At 45.5% G+C, this 17,949-nt stretch overlaps 1 protein-coding gene across 1 annotated transcript in view; it reads right to left on the reverse strand.

Annotated features, from left to right (window-relative positions):
* LOC147733561 (aminopeptidase N-like) overlaps positions 1–17,949 on the reverse strand; it is a 491,573-nt gene that overhangs the window by 178,911 nt on the left and 294,713 nt on the right. The window lies entirely within an intron of this gene.

The raw sequence follows: 17,949 nt of genomic DNA on the forward strand, positions 1-17,949 counted from the left end.
TAATTTATCCACCATTGTACTTACTGAAGCAGAAAACAGCTTCTAAGTTTGGGACTCACTTATTGCCCTGTTTCCGACTTCAGCTACACCAAAACACCTGTAGACATCTTTCTTTATATTCGCAAGTTAAAACTTATGAAGTTTTTCAACATCAAGGAGGGCATAAAAAACAACCTTTCAAAGCAACCTGAAATTGCATTAACCTCAAGCTCGCTCAACGTCCCGGCTGGAGACACCAGAGCTTTTTTGACTGTACATCAATTGGCAAGGAATGATGCGCCGGTTGCTGAAGATGTGCTAACACAGGATGAACTTCGTACAGCACAAATACCACAGGTAGGAATGAATTTAAGTCCATTCAAACTAAAATCAAGTTTCATCCCAAATATGCCCCGTGACTCAATTGACACATTTCACGATGTGGTTATTGAAGATTTGAAACAACTTTACCACAAAGTGAAACACAGAAAGAGATACAGAAGCAATAGAGAACAGGCTTACACAACTCTGGTAAACAAGTTAAGCAAGGACCAAAGCATCATAGTCACCATGGCAGATAAAGGCGGCAACGTCGTGATTTGGCCACAAAAAGACTATTTTGATGAAGCGATGCTGCAATTAAACAATGGGACCTGCTACATGAGAACTACCATGAGATTGTATAACGAATCAAAAGAGGCCCTTAAAAAACTATTGTTTAAATGGAAAAGGGAAAATATGTTGTCCAAACAGGAATTTGATTTTTTAAATGTTGAAAATCCAGTGATACCCAAATTATATCTTTTACCTAAGGTGCACAAGATGGTGAGTCCTACTCCTGGCAGGCTTATCATCTCTGCTATCTCCAGTGTGGCTGAGCATATTGGGGAATATATTGATTACTTCCTTCAAAGTTTGGTGCAAGCATTGCCAATTTACATTAAGGATACTGGCCACTTTCTTAATAAGATCAGGAATGTTCCTTGGAGTGATGATCTGCTATTAATCACCTTAGACATAGAATCACTCTATACCAGCATTAATCATCAAACTGGGCTTAGAGCGCTTGAACACTTCTTAGGAACTAGATCCATCAGTTGCTACAAACATAATAAGATTCTGATAGAACTGACAAATTGGTGTTTGCATCATAATTACTTTATGTTTGGTAAGGAAATATATCTGCAACAGAGAGGGGTGGCGATGGGTGCCTGCTTCTCCCCCAGCTACGCGTGTTTACACATGGGCTGGTGGGAGGAGCGGGTACTCAACATCACCTACAGAGATATTATGGCGAACAATGTAATGCACTGGATGCGATTTATAGACGATGTCATTTTGGTGTGGAGGGGGGATCATACGAGTGCAGAAAACTTTATAAAATCACTCAATGTCAATAACGAAAATCTACACTTTACATCACACATCAGTCAGGCGGAGGCAGACTTTCTTGATGTCAAGATATTTGTTAAAAATGACAAATTATGCACCAAATTACATCGTAAGAGCACTGCGGGTAACAGTACACTCCATGCCAGCAGATCTCACCCCCGACACACCATCGACAATATCCCTTTCGGTGAGCTATTAAGGCTCAAACGAATCTGCAGCACTGATGAAGATTATGAACTTTGTGCTGCAGAAGCCCTAAATAGATTTCGAGGGAGGGGATATAAAGAATCTGTCTTGAAGCAATCGATTGAGAAAGTTAAGAGTAGACCCAGAGATTCTCTCTTGTCAAACTCTAATACACCCATTTCAGAATCCATGATGGAGAAAGCATCAGATTCAGACATCAGTGCACCTAGACTGATATTGACATTTAATAGACAGGAACGTAAAATTCTGTCTATTATTAAACAAAGGTGGCCGGTTTTAAAAACTGATTTGGTATTGGCACCCAGAATAGCGGCAGGACCCAACATTACATACAGGAAAGGTCTTAGCTTGAGAACCCAGCTGAGCAGAGATTTCCCTGAAGTCATCAAAAAAGACAATTGGATGGTTAAGCCTGGCTTCATCCGTTGTTCTAGCTGCAGAGCCTGTAAATTTGGGGTGAACACCACCAAGTACCCCACACCCTTCAGACCTGATCTAGTGGAAATTAAGGGCAAACATAGCTGCAAAACCGAGTTTGCAGTCTATGTTCTGACATGCACCTGTGGCTTAAGATATGTTGGCAGCACACGCCAACAGGTGCATGTCAGAATACTGCAACACCTCAATCAATCAATCAATCAGTGACACTTATAAAGCGCGCTACATACCCGTAGGGTCTCAAGGCGCTGGGGGGGGGGGGAGCCGCTACTGCTCGAACAGCCAGGTCTTCAGCTTCTTCCTGAAGGAGAGGTGGTCTTGGGTTAGGCGCAGGTCGGGAGGGAGGGAGTTCCAGGTCTTGGCGGCCAGGTAGGAGAAGGACCTTCCTCCTGTAGTCGCTCTTCGGATGCGGGGGACGGCGGCGAGGGCGTGGTTGGCTGATCGGAGGTGGCGTTTGGGAGCGTAGAAGTTGACTCGGCTGTTGAGGTAGATCGGGCCTTGGTCGTGTAGGGCTTTGTGTGCGTGGGTGAGGAGACGGAAGGTGATTCTTTTGTTGACGGGGAGCCAGTGAAGGTCTCTCAGATGCCGGGTCTGCTGGGCGGGGTCCTCAGTGGGGCGAGTTCGTCCGCGCAGTTGCTGATCCACTTCGTGAGGTTGTCGGCGGCCTGGCTGGGGTTCGCTGAGCTGGCAGGAGGGTGCTGGCTCAGGGAGGTGGCGAGCTGGTCTGCTGTGATCTTGTTCCAGCTTCTGCGGGCGGCCTGTTGCTGGTGGTGGTGGGTCGTTGTTTTCTTGAAGGTGAAGTGGACGCACCTGCGAGCTATCGTTAACAACGATAGCTCATACCCCGTGGCTCAACATTTTAAGGCTATTCACCACAACAACCTTGAATGCCTGACATACTATGTCATAGCCTCCATACCTAAACCTATCAGAGGAGGAGACAGGGATCTAATGCTGAGGAGACTGGAATCCCAGTTTATCCTTGAGCTGGACAGTCGTTTTCCTAACAGTCTAAATACGACTGAAGACATCCATGTATTCCTGTAAAGTTATTTGTTGACTAAGATGTATTTAGTTTAAAGCTTTCCTGCCATTACCCGCCCCCCTTCCCTTTCTTGAAGTCTCTGAATGAAATACATGTTTAATTTCATCTCTTTATTTTTTCGGCGCACATGTTTGGAATTGGGTTAGAGTTCTTCTTTCACTCTCTATTCATATTGGAAGAATTCCATTTAGGATTTTTTCCATTCTTTTTTCCTTTTCGGTGTACTCTTGATTTTGGGTTTATTATAGCACTTTAGCATTGACACAGACAAAGGGGGCATGATGACGAGCAGTGGCAACACTTTTTCGTATTATGCGATTTATTTCAGTGACCATATAAGCATTTCTAAACAGAATACAAAATTAGGATGGATTTATAGAGCATTTTTGCTGATATTAGATGAGTTTCTAACAGAATAGAGACAGCACACAAATATGCATATACAACAGGTCTTAGCTCCGGTGGAGTATGTACAAATAATTCTTTGTGCACAGAGTGTTTAGTTTACAAATTCTAGTCATTGACTATTGAAACAACATTGCACTTTAGACCACGACACTGTAATGCATTGCTTTTTGCACTATCCCTGCATCTTTTGCACAAATTTGCTGGTTGCGATATTTGCACATTGTCTCTGTTGCGTGTTTTTTATAGAAATTCATAATATATTTTTATAAACTAAAACGTATTTATTTTTTTTAATCCATAAAATAAATTGTAATATCATTGTGATTTTAACATGATTATGCATTTATGCTGGTATAATATTCATGTAATGGCTCTATATGTCACTGAACTTGGAGAAGAAAGACTGCTCAGCCTAAGATGTGTAGTGTGTCTTTAATGTCTATCATCACGTGGTTGTGAAAAAAATGCCCGGGAGAAAACTTTTGTATTTAAGCTGTTGAGATTTTACTGTGAACAAGGGCGGATGCCCGAAACGCGTAGGATCTGGTGGCTTGAGCGCAAATAAACTGTTTTTTGGCCCATTACGAGCGTTGGAGTGGCGTGGCTTCTTTTCGACATTGCTGCGGCAGCTGCGGTAATCACAGGAGAGAGCTACACTTTGCGCATAGATATATATATATATATATATATATATATATATATATATATATATATATATATATATATATATATATATATATATATATATATATATATATATATATATATATATTCACTGAAAAAACCATAGGTTATAGACCATATATAGTTAGGAATTAGCATTTACAAAACCTTGAAAATTCACTGAAAAACCCATAGGTTATAGACCATATATAGTTAGGGATTAGCATTTACAAAACCTTAATTTACTCGCACAAAACCATTGAAATTCGCATATATAGTTAGTTGCACTAACTATATATCGCGCACCCGCAATCCACTGCTGATGATGTCACATATTACATCATTCATGACATGGTCAGTGACATCACTGTTTTTTTCAGTGAATTTAAATGGTTTTTTAATAGCAAATATCAAAAGCTGTAAAATGTCAAGTACGTGGTAGGTAAAAACATTTTCGTATTTATGCACGCTGATGTGCTTGGAATGCTGCCCCCCCCTCCTCTTTTCTTTTAGGAGTATTCTCTCTTTGCAGATAGTGAAGGGTAGGTAACACAGGCCTTTGCCCCCATTGTAATCCGTCGTGCCTGCTTCCCTCTCCATTTGATTGATTGTTATCCTAGCATTTATTGTTTTGGAATTGGTTCTCTTTGGTTCATTCTCTATTTACAAACAAGCACAGAGTCGCAATACTCTGTTTAGTCTTTGCAGATAGTGAAAAATCGTTAAAAAACAAAAGGAATCAAGCAAAATCAGTAGGCCACTAATGCGATCTCTTTTTGACCTCGCTAAAATAGAAACATTATGAACAACCCCTCATGACAAATACGAAACTAGTGAGAGGAACTGAGCTCGACACCATGATGGCTGCAAGACAGCTCGGCTCCGCCGCCCACCCCACCCAAAATAACGACAAACACTATGCAAATATTATAAATATATGCAACACACCAGCAAAGTAACAGGGTAAAATGTTTTATTAAATAACTATTTACATGGCAGCCTGCTGCAACATCGATCCAAACAAGCCTTTGTATTTTGGGCTCAAAATAAACCATCAATAGTAAGATTTTCATAGGTGAGTGTAGGTTCATGGTTTTCCATCCACAGACTAAAAGCCTGGAGTGGGAGTGAAAGAACAATAACTAGGTAAGAAGGAAGGCAGAGGTTGTGGGAAGGACTCTGGATATGGTATGTTGCTTGGTCCCTGAGATGCTTCGATGTCACTGCCTTGCACAAATGGCATAAGTCCTGGATGTTGGGTGCCATAGTTGAGGGTTCGGAGCAGCGCTTGTAACACTGTCTGAAGCTTATTTGCACCTGCTGCAGCTTCACTATTCTCAAAGTAAGTGGGGGCTGTTTGTGGACCTGACTGCATTGGAAAACAATGTGATGAGGTGCCTCCCTGAACCGCTTGACGGAGGCCCCCAAGATAATTGCGCCTGCTCCACACCTTGTCCCACAATCCGTTTGACCTGAAGACACGTCCTGCGGTGCCCTGGTCCGACCATCACATATACCTGCACCAGGAGACGGCGTGGGGTGCAGTAGAAGGGAGAGGCGGCGCGAACGAGCCTCCCCCACCTCCCCAGGTGGAGGTTTCTCAGCTACACCCCAGCGCTTCACTCGACCAGCTGACTTGCGCCCGCTCTTGCGACACAGGCCTCGCTCGGCCAGCTGAATTGCGCCTGCTCTTGCTATTACAACATCTCACCCGCCATCCAACGGAATTGCACCCAATCTTGCGGTACAGCGACAGGTGGCTGGCTGCTACGGAGCTCACGAAATGGTGGTCGGCTCCACAGACTTGGGCCTGGCCTGCAAAGATGGCTCTGGGCAACCGTGGAACTCGGACGCTTGACTGCTAGGGCATGGGCCCCATTCCCAAAAGAGTCCCCTCAGCCTTGAAGATTCTACAACAGTCACCGGGACCCCCGACTCCCGTAGACTACCGATGGGGAGCGACTGCCATGATTGCTCGCGGAATGGCCACAACGTAGCCACAAGATGGTGGTGCTCTCATGCTAACGCCAGCTTCAGTCTGAAACATCCAGAAACACTGTAGACTACCAATTCGATCAGTTCCGGTGGAGCCCCAACGTGACCCGGTAGAGAAGAACTTGCCCTCCCCTCTTTGATTGATAGTTCTTGTTGCCTGTCCCTTCTCTTGTCATTTAACAGAACTTTTTGGACTGCTGAAAGGGGTTGTGTTCCGACCGCTGGTTGGTGGAGACTTTTTGACTATATTCTGGACCTGCGTTGTCGCGTAATGCGTCATATGACGCGCCGCGTTAGCGCACCCGGAAGTGCTCCGGTGCGCGAGGCGCAGCTTCCCGGAAACGATCCAGAGCGCGGCGCGCAGCGCGTAACGTAAGCATAACAGGTCATGTGACTTGTTAATAAAACTTTTCATTGGTTCATTTTACTTTTGTTATTCTAATGATGAAAGGCTTGGTCATATGACCTAAAAATAACACTTTTCATTGCTTTCGAACATTTTTTTTTCCCAAATGATGAAAGCCCCACCTTTTTTTTCTCACTCTGACTTGTAAAGCAAAGGACCCAGATGCATTTACAGTTTATCACTAACAATGTTCCAGGCTAATGTATTTTCCCGGGAAATTTACAACTGTCCTGCAAGTAAAATATTCCTATTTCGAGAAAAAGGGCGTTTCTTCGTCCCATGAGGGAGCCGTTGAGCAAAAGAGGCTCGGCCTGCTGTCTTAGTCGCTGATAGGCATGAATATCGGATTCTTATCGATCACTTTATGTTGCAGGAGTGGAAAACACAACAGCCCTTGACCATTTATCTTTACTGCATTCTTGCGTATTATAACTTTTAACCGTCATGTAATCGGGCTGCTTTATTTCACTTGCCTTTTACTGATTCGAAAACAGTGGCTATTATTCAAAACTTTACCAAAAAAGGTACTACTGCCATGTTTTGTTTTAAAAACCTTTATTGTGAAAATGTCAGTATACAAATACGGGCCTATAACCACGTGGGCCGGCCACGGAGCAAACTTGAATCGTATATGATGAGGGGACATTTACACTGTAGAAGAACGTAACGGGCGGGCCATTAGGTTGCAAAAACTAAGGTGTCTAACAGTTGCGGAATCGGTGGACGTACATTTTATAATTAAAGTACGACAGGGCCAGTTACAATAAAATTAATGAGATATACATTTGCGGGCAAGTACCATGAGTGACGTTAATTCGATCTTTCAATAGTACAGTAATCAATAACACATCAGAACTTAATATCAATAGGGTTGTCCAAATGTTCAATCAGTACTCGTCCCCGCCCGCCATGTGCTTCAAAACTGCATACGTATCTCGTGATATCAAGGTTGGGCAACCAGTACACAACAAGGAGAATGAGTCCCATTTATACCGGCGCCATTTTGGGCAAGGCCGGGCAGGTCCAGGATATAGTCAAAATGTCTCCACCAACAAGCGGTCGGACCAGAACCCCTTTCGGCAGTCCAAAAAGGTTCCGTTAAATGACAACAGAAGAGATAGGCAACAAGAACAATCAGTCAAAAGAGGGGACGCTTTCGTGAATGGGGCCCATGCCCTAGCAGGCAAGCGTCTGAGTTCCAAGGTGTCCCAGGGCCATTTTAGTGGACCAGGCCCAAATCCAAAGAGCCGGCCGCCATTTTGAAAGTCTTGTTGCAGCCGCCTTTCGCTGCACCGCAAAAGTAAACGCAACTCAGCTGGATGGGGGTGAGGCACTGTGCCGCAAGAGCGGGCGCAATGCAGCCGGAAGGCGAGTGAAACGCTAAGGGGCGCCCCACTGCAGATGAGGTGCCTCCACCTGGGGAGGCGGGAGAGGCCCGTTTGCGCCGCCTCCCCCCCCCCCGGGCACCCCATGCCGTCTTTCGGCGCAGCATTGTAGGATGGCCACACCAGTGAAACTTGCTGGACACCACCTCGGCGCCATCCGGATCTCGGCGCGTTCGAGTCACTGTACCGCAAGAGTGGGCGAAATTCAGCTGGATGGCGGGTGAGTCACTGTACCGCAAGAGCAGGCGGAACTCAGCTGGATGGCGGGCGAGTCACTGAACCGCAAGAGTGGGCGAAATTCAGCTGGATGGCGGGTGAGTCGCTGTACCGCAAGAGCGGGCGCAACTCTGCTGAACGGCTAGTGAAACGGCAAAGGGCGCCGCACTGCACATGAGGTGCCTCCATCTAGGGAGGGGGGAGAGGCCAGTTCCCGCCGCCTCCCCCCCCCATTTTCCGGGCACCCCACGCCGTCTTTCGGCACAGCATTGTAGGATAGCCACACCAGTGCGGCAACTTGCTGGACACCACCTCGGTGCCATCCGGATCTCGGCGCGTTGTGCTGCCTTCGGCCTATTCGCACATCGGTCCACTACTGACGCTGCCTCACAGGCCAACGGATTTTGTAGGCTTTTTATAGCCCAAAGCCGCATAACAGGTCATGTGACTTGTTTATAAAACTTTTCATTGGTTCATTTTACTTTTGGTTTCCTAATGATGAAATGCTTGATCATATGACCTAAAAATAACACTTTTCATTGAATTGAAACATTTTTTTTTCCCAAATGATGAAAGCCCCACCTTTTTTTTTCTCACTCGGCAATCCAAAAAAGGTTCCGTTAGATGACAACAGAGGGGACAGGCAACAAGAACCATCACTCAAAAAAGGGGAGGGCAAGTTCTTCCCTACCGGGTCACGTTGGGGCTGCACCGGAACTCATCGAATTGATAGTCTACAGTGTTTCTGGATGTTTCAGACTGAAGCTGGCGTCAGCCTGAGAGCACCACCATCTCGTAGCTCCGTCGTGGCCATTCCGCAAGCAATCATGGCAGCCGCTCCCCACCGGAAGCCTGCGGGAGTCGGGGGACGCTTTCGAGAATGGGGCCCAAGCCCTAGCAGGCAAATGTCCGAGTTCAAATGTGTCCCAGGGCCATTTTAGTGGACCAGGCCCAAATCCGAAGAGCCGGCCGCCATTTTAAGACTCCTGTGGCAGCCACCTATCGCTGCACCGCAAGAGTGGGCGCAATTCTACTGGATGGTGGACGAGATGCTGTAGCCGCAAGAGCGGGCGGTAAACAGCTGAATGGAGGATAAGGCACAGTGCAGCAAAAGCGGGCGGAAAACTGCTGATTGGTGACTGAAACGGTAAAAGGGCACCCCACTACAGCAGACGAGCCTCCACCTGGGGAGGCCCATTCACGCGGCCCCCCCGCGCACCCCACGCCGTTTTTCGGTGCAGCATTGTAGGATGCCAAGACCAGTGCGGCAAGTAAAGGACATCACCTGGGTGCCGTCCAGATCTCGGCGCGTTGTGCTGCCTTCGGACTATTTGCACAACAGACCGCTACTGACGAGACACAGTGCAGCAAAAGCGGGCGGTAAACCGCTGAATGGCAAGTGAAACGCTAAAGGGGCGCCCCACTACAGCAGACGAGCCTCCACCTGGGGAGGCCCGTTCACGCTGCCTACCCCCCCCCCCCCGGGGCGCCCCACGCCGTTTTTCGGTGCAGCATTGTAGGATGCCAAGACTAGTGCGGCAAGTAAAGGATATCACCTTTAAATTTTTTTTTTTAACGTGTTTACTGTTTTTGGTGCTTTGTATATATTTATAAGTTATTAAAGTGTTATAATCCTATTACTTTGTTGGAGTGCTATATATTTTTAATGTGACACATAATTGTGAAGACTTTGATGTACAAAAAGGCATCCCTGGAATCTTCCGCTTCAGGCTCGGTCCCACACACCCTCACAGTGAGAATCCCCTCCCCAATCACAATACAGGATCGTTTTCAGATAGTAGGAACGCGTGTGGTGTGACGGATCTCATGAGGTGGGGGCCTTGATCTACTGTAACTCCTTTGAAGAGGGGTTATTCTTTACAGTTGAGGCCATAAACTACATCCGCAGGGCTAGGTGATAGCCTGGGACCGGCCTGGACAATCAGACACAAAGAAAGAGGAGTGTCAGACGGTGTGGTAGTGAATAGGGTGAAAGGGAGGTGTCGGGCGGGCACCGGGTGTGATTCTCAGGGAAGAGCAGCGCAGATGGGGGGAGGTTTATGGCCCATGCATAAGACAGAGAGCGGGGGTGACCAGTGCGTGGGGGAGATGCTTGCGAGGGTGGGGAGCCATGCTGAGGATCGGCGGCGTGCAGAGAGTGGGTCTGGTCAAGGCATCTAAAATGGCTGCCGTGCACGACAAAAGTGTGGCATTGGAAAAAAAGCAAGATGGCGCAGACAATGTTTATCAATACGGATTAATTTATAACAATTATTTTTAACAATATATTTACTCGCAGTGTCAAAATGGCGGTCAACACTTCCTGATTTCCTGCGAATCGAACGTTAACAGACGTCACGATCGGCGGCGTGCAGAGAGTGGGTCTGGTCAAGGCATCTACAATGGCTGCCGTGCACGACAAAAGTGTGGCATTGGAAAAAAGCAAGATGGCGCAGACAATGTTTATCAATACGGATTAATTTATAACAATTATTTTTAACAATATATTTACTCGCAGTGTCAAAATGACGGTCTACACTTCCTGATTTCCTTCGAATCGAACGTTAACAGACGTCACGCAGCAAAAAAATAAAAAAACGCTCACGCGCAGCCGCTGGAAGACAAGTATCAACATATATGAGCATCCTCAGCCACCATCAGAAAACATAGGGGGTCAGGATACGTCTCCCGTACCCCCTTATACCCATTTCTCACATTGTTTTTCCTCCATCTTGTAATTTAATTAAAACGAAACACAAAATGGCGAAATCCCGTTTCGCGTCCCGATTCGCTACCCGGTTCGCGAACCGGAAAGCGCTTCTACCGCAAAAAATCTAATTTTTTTTATTTGCCCCACGGGACCCTTTAATAACCCCAACATCATTCCTAGGGGGTCAAGAAGGGTCTACCTTGCCCCCTTTCATTAAATTCCCCCTTCGTTTTTCTCCTCTTCTTGTCTCTCGATCCTACCGAGAGACAAGATGGCGGCCGCTCCGGACTGTTTAGAATGTTGACAGACACCAGAGAACCAATCAGCTTCGCTTCGCAAAGCTCCGTTACGCGAAAAGTTCACGAACCGGAGCGCTACCCGGGACGCTGTCACAGATATATCTGTTTTTTAAAATGTTAATTTCTCAAAATCCACTGGAGCACATATATTGAGACCCAGCAAAGGCACATCGGGCTAACAGTCCCTACAATTTTGCCAAGTTTCGTGCAAATCCATTCAGCCGTTCGAGCTAAAAGTGAGGCCAAACGCCCTATGGAAAAATGAATGGGAAAAACGCGTTTTGGGACCCCCCTTTTTTCTCGGCCCCCCCTTGACGAAACCCCCCCAAATTTTCAGGGGCTGCTCAGAAACAAAATGTGCCATTTTCCTGAGAATTTCAGCCGATTCCGTCCACAAACGCCAAAGTTATTAGACATAAAATGTTCAAAAGTCCCATAGAGAAAAAATCCTAACTATACATACCTACTGGCGACTGCCAGTAGGTATATATATATATATATATATATATATATATATATATATATATATATATATATATATATATATATATATATATATATATATATATATATATATATATATATTCACGGAAAAAACATAGGTTTTAGGCCATATATAGTTAGGAATTTGCATTTACAATACCTTGAAAATTCACTGAAAAAACCATTGGTTATAGACCATATATAGTTAGGGATTAGCCTTTTAAAAACCTTATTTTACTCACACAAAACCATTGAAATTTCATATATAGTTAGTTGCACTAACTATATATCGCGCACCCGCAATCCACTGCTGATGATGTCACATATGACATCATTCATGACATGGTTAGTGACATCACTGATGACATCACTGATGACATCTCAAATGACATCACTGATGACATCTCAAATGACATCACTGATGACATCACTGATGACATCTCAAATTACATCACTGATGACATCACTGATGACAACATCCAGTGACTGTGTGTTTCTGTAAAGTTAAAATATGTCTTACATATTGAAGAATGAGTGGATGTATAAGTGTCTGGAAGAAGGATTTAGTAGGTGCATGACTGACTGTATGAGAGAATGATTAAATGTGTCTTACTGAGTGCATGGGTTAGTGACTAAACTGTCTTAATTTGTGCATCATTATATCTGTTGTTCCACAAACTGCTGCATGTGTTGATCAGTAGCTATATGAGTAACTGTATGGTCTCCCAAGTATTTGTATGGGAGACTGAGTGTGTGTGTATGGGTGGCTGGGAGGTGTGTGACTCTGTACATAGATGTGTGAGTAGTTGATTCACTATATGTATGGGTTCAAAAGTGCATGTGGAAACAGCTGTATGGGCGGTTGACTGTGCATGAGTGTATTGGTGAGTGAATGGATATCTCAGTGCTACATGTCAAAGTAAGTACATATGTAAAACACAGTACATGTGAGAGTTGACATATATAAATAACTGTGCATAAGAGCCAGTGAATGTGTGAGTGGCTGTATGGATCATTGTGAACATGTATCAGGGATTGTATAAGAGAGTAAATATGTGTTAGTATATGTTTGAATAAGTAAGGTGTGTATAACTGTATAGTTGAGAAAATGGAGGTGTGATTGATTCTTTGCATGACTGACTAGGTGTGTGAGTAACTCCATGGATGAGTGACAGTCTGTGACTGTCGGTTTACACTGATTGTATCTAGGGTTATATTAGAGTCTGAAGAGGTTCATGGTATTATCACATGAATGATATCATCAGTGATGTGATCAGTAATGTCAAATGAGATGTTATCAGTGATTTTATCAGTGATGTCATTTGGGATGTCATCAGTGATGTCATCAGTGATGTCATTTGAGATGTCATCAGTGATGTCATCAGTGATGTCACTAACCATGTCATGAATGATGTAATATGTGACATCATCAGCAGTGGTTTGCGGGTGCGCGATATATAGTTAGTGCAACTAACTATATATGAAATTTCAATGGTTTTGTGTGAGTAAAATAAGGTTTTGAAAAGGCTAATCCCTAACTATATATGGTCTATAACCAATGGTTTTTTCAGTGAATTTTCAAGGTTTTGTAAATGCAAATTCCTAACTATATATGGCCTAAAACCTATGGTTTTTTCTGTGAATTTCAATGGTTTTTTAATAGCAAATATCAAAAGCTGTCAAATGTCAAGTACGTGAGAGTTAAAAACATTTTCGTGTTTATGCACGCTGATGTGCTTTGAACGCTGCCCCCCCCTCCCCTCTTTTCTCCTAGTAGTACTCTCTCTTTGCAGATAGTGAAGGGTAGTTAACGCAGGCCTTTACCCCCGTTGTAATCCGTCGTGCCTGCTTGTCTCTCCATTTGATTGATTGTTATCCAAGCATTTACTGTTTTACAATTGATTCTCTTTGGTTCATTCTCTATTTACAAACAAGCACAAAGTCGCAATACTCTGTTTAGTCTTTGCAGATAGTGAAAAATCGTGAAAAATCGTGTAAAAAAATAAAAGTAATCGAGCAAAATCAGTAGGCCACTAATTGGATCTCTTTTTGACCTCGCTAAAATAGAAACATTAGGAACAACCCTTCCTGAGAAATACGAAAATAGTGAGATGAACTGAGCTCCACACCATGAGGGCTGCAAGACAGCTCGGCTCCGTCACCCACCCTGCCCAAAATAACGACAAACCCTATGCAAATATTAAAAATATATACAACACACCAGCAAAGTAACAGGGTAAAACATTTTATTAAATAACTATTTACATAACTATTTTATACTTTTTGTTGCCCGATCCGGCTAGCTCAATCGATCGAGCATGAAACTCATGTTCTCTGATAGCAAGCGTTGCTGCTGATGCTATGCAGACCAAAACTGGTTTTCAGTTTGTACATTCTTCTAGATTTTTCCATCCAAGGTTGGTTGAGTTTGTAGAACGATGGCTTCAGATTTTCAACATACGGTGTGGTGGCGCGGACTGGGAGGGGGCGCTTGGCTCCTGCCCCCTCCCCAAGTAAGATTTTCATACGTGAAAGTACGTTCATGGTTTTGGTCTCTGAGTTGCTTCGATGTCACTGCCATTCTCAAATGGCATAAGTTCTGGATGTTGGGTGCCATAGTTCAGAGTTCTGAGCAGCGCTTGTAACACTGTCTGAAGCTTATTTGCACCTACTGCAGCTTCACTATTCTCAAAGTAAGTGAGGACCGTTTGTGGACCTGACTGCATTTGAAAACAATGTGATATGGTACCTCCCTAAACCGCTTGACGGAGGCCCCCGAGGGGCGGTGTGATGGCGCGGACTCGGAGAAGACGCTTGGCTCCGACCCCCTCCCCAAGTCTTATAGCACTGGTGTAGCCTGAGATCGCCCCCGACATAGGCGGCCGGCTCCCGGGGTCCGGCGGAACTTTTTGCCTTTTGATGACTCTTCTATTCTGGACCTTGTCCCACAATCCGTTTGACCTGAAGACACGCTGTAGTGGGGCGCCCCTTTACCGTTTTAGTTGCCATTCCGCCCGCTTTTGCTACACTGTGCCTCTTCCGCCATTCAGCTGTTTACCGCCCGCTCTTGCGACTACAGCGTCTCGCTCACCATGTAGTTGAGTTGCTCCCGCTCTTGCGATGCAATGATAGGCGGCTGCCACAGGACTCTCAAAATGGCGGCCGGCTCTTCAGATTTGGGCCTGGTCCACTAAAATGGCCCTGGGACACCTTGGAACTCGGACGCTTGCCTGATAGGGCTTGGGTCCCATTCTCGAAAGCGTCCCCTCAGCCGTGAAGATTCTACAAAAGTCTTGGGGGCCCCCGACTCCCGCAGGCTTCTGGTGGGGAGCGGCTGCCATGATTGCTCGTGGAATGGCCACGACGGAGCTACGAGATGGTGGTGCTCTCATGCTGACGCCAGCTTCAGTCTGAAACATCCAGAAACACTGTAGACTACCAATTCGATCAGTTCCGGTAGTGCCCCAACATGACCCGGTAGAGAAGAACTTGCCCTCCCCTCTTTGACTGATGGTTCTTGTTGCCTGTCCCCTCTGTTGTCATTTAACAGAACTTTTTGGACTGCTGAAAGGGGTTGTGTTCCGAACGCTGGTTGGTGGAGACATTTTGACTATATTCTTGACCTACGTTGTCGCGTAATGCGTTATATGACACGCCGCGTTAGCGCACCCGGAAGTGCTCCGGTGCGCGAAGCGCAGCTTCCCGGAAGCGATCTGGGGCGCGGCGCGCAGCGCGTAACGTAAACATAACAGGTCATGTGACTTGTTAATAAAACTTTTCATTTGTTCATTTTACTTTTGTTATTTTAATGATGAAAAGCTTGGTCATATGACCTAAAAATTACGCTTTTTATTGGTTTCGAACATTATTTTTTTTTAAACATATATGTTATAATGTTCCAGGCTAATGTACTTTCCCGGAAAATTTACAACTGTCCTGCAAGTAAAATATATTCCTTTTTCGAGAAAAAGGGCGTTTCTTCGTCCCATGACTGAGCCGTTGAGTAAAAGAGGCTCGGCCTGCTGTCTTAGTCGCCGATACGCCTGATTATCAGATTCTTATCGATCACTTTATGTTGCAGGAGTGGAAAACACAACTGCCCTTGACCATTTATCTTTACTGCGTTCCTACGTATTATACTTTTTATCCGTCATGTAATTGGACTGCTTTATTTCACTTGCCTTTTACTGATTCGAAAACAGTGACTAAAAGTAAAAACTTTACCAATGTAAATACTACTACCATGTTTTGTTTTAAAAACCTTTATTGTGAAAATGTCAGTATACAAATACGGGCCTATAACCACATGGGCCGGCCACGGAGCAAACTGAAATCGTATATGATGAGGAGACATTTACATTGTAGAGGAACGTAACGAGCGGGCCATTAGGTTGCAAGAACTAAGGTGTCTAACAGTTGCGGAATCGGTGGACGTACATTTTGTAATTAAAATACGACAGGGCCACTTACAAAAAAATTATCTAGATATACATTTGCGGGCAAGTACCATGGGTGACGTTAATTCGAACTTTCAATAGTACAGTAATCAATAACACATCAGAACTTAATATCAATAGGGATGTCGAAATATTCAATCAATTCTCGTCCCCGCCCGCCCTGAGCATCAAAACTGCATTCATATCTCGTGATATCAAGGTTGTTCAACCAGTAAACAACAAGGAGTTACGAGTCCCATTAATACCGGCGCCATTTTAGGCGAGGCCGGGCAGGTCCAAGATATAGTCAAAATGTCTCCACCAACCATCGGCCAGACCAGAACCCCTTTCGGCCCTTTATGCTACAAGATGGTGTCTTCCATTCAGAAAATATTGTTGGCAGCATTTTGAAAGGAAAGATAAACAGCCGTTCTCCTAGTGAGTCTCACATTGTTACATTTAGGAAGAATGTTGAAGAGTAGTATGTTGAAAATCTGAAGCCATTGTTCTACAAACTCTCAATCAGCCTTGGATGGAAAAAAAAATCCTGAAGAATGTACAAACTGAAAACCAATTTTTGTCTGTATAGCATCAACAGCAACGCTTGACTCAGCTTTGTGTGAAGCCGCCATTTTGATTCAATCAATAGCGTCCCCCTGCACACATTCAGGGACCTGGTCGTGTCTTCAGGTCAAACGGATTGTGGGACAAGATGCAGAAAGGAAAAGGAAAAAAGTTCCGCCGGACCCCGGGAGCCGGCCGCCTATGTCATGGGCGATCTTTGGCCACACCAGGGCAATAGTGAAGCTGCAGCAGGTGCAAATAAGCTTCAGACAGTGTTACAAACACTGCTCAGAACTCTCAACTATGGCACTCAACATCCAGGAATTGCCATCCGGATCTTGGCGCCTTGTGCTGGTTCTGACCTATTCACACATCGGTCCACTACTGACATCACCTCATAAGCCAACGGGGCACCCCACGCCGACTTTCGGCGCAGCATTGTAGGATGGCCACACCAGTGCGGCAACTTGCTGGACACCACCTCGGTGCCATCCGGATCTTGGCGCGTTCGAGTCACTGTACCCCAAGAGTGACCGGAACTCAGCTGGACACGCCGTCTTTCGGCGCAGCATTGTAGGATGGCCACACCAGTGCGGCAACTTGCTGGACACCACCTCGGTGCCATCCAGACCTCGGCGCACTGTGCTGCCTTCGGCCTACTGTAGCCGCAAGTGCGGACGCAACTCAGTTGGACGGCGAGTGAAACGCTAAGGGGCGCCCCACTGCAGCCGAGGAGCCTCCATCTTGGGGAAGACGCACAGCCCCCACTGACTGACGCGACCTTACAGGCCAACGGGGCGCCCCACACCGACTTTCGGCGCAGCATTGTAGGATAGCCACACCAGTGCAGCAACTTGCTGGACACCAACTCGGTGCCATCCGGATCTCGGCGCGTTGTGCTGCCTTCGGCCTATTCGCACATCGGTCCGCTACTGACGCCGCCTCACGTGCCAACGGATTTTCTACGCTTTTTGTAGCCCTATGCCGCATAACAGGTCATGTGACTTGTTTATAAAACTTTTCATTGGTTCATTTTACTTTTGGTTTCCTAATGATGGAAGGCTTGGTCATATGACCTAAAAATAACACTTTTCATTGGTTTAGAACATTTTTTTTTCCCAAACGATGAAAGCCCCACCTTGTTTCTGGATGATTCAGACTGAAGCTGGCGTCAGCATGAGAGCACCACCATCTCGTGGCTCCATCGTGGTCATTCCGCGAGCAATCATGGCAGCCGCTCCCCACCGGAAGCCTGCAGGAGTCGAGGGTCCCCAAGACTTTTGTAGAATCTTCACGGCTGAGGGGACGCTTTCGAGAATGGAG

The sequence above is a fragment of the Lissotriton vulgaris genome, chromosome 2_1, assembly GCF_964263255.1.
Source record: "Lissotriton vulgaris chromosome 2_1, aLisVul1.2, whole genome shotgun sequence".
NCBI lineage: Eukaryota > Metazoa > Chordata > Amphibia > Caudata > Salamandridae > Lissotriton > Lissotriton vulgaris.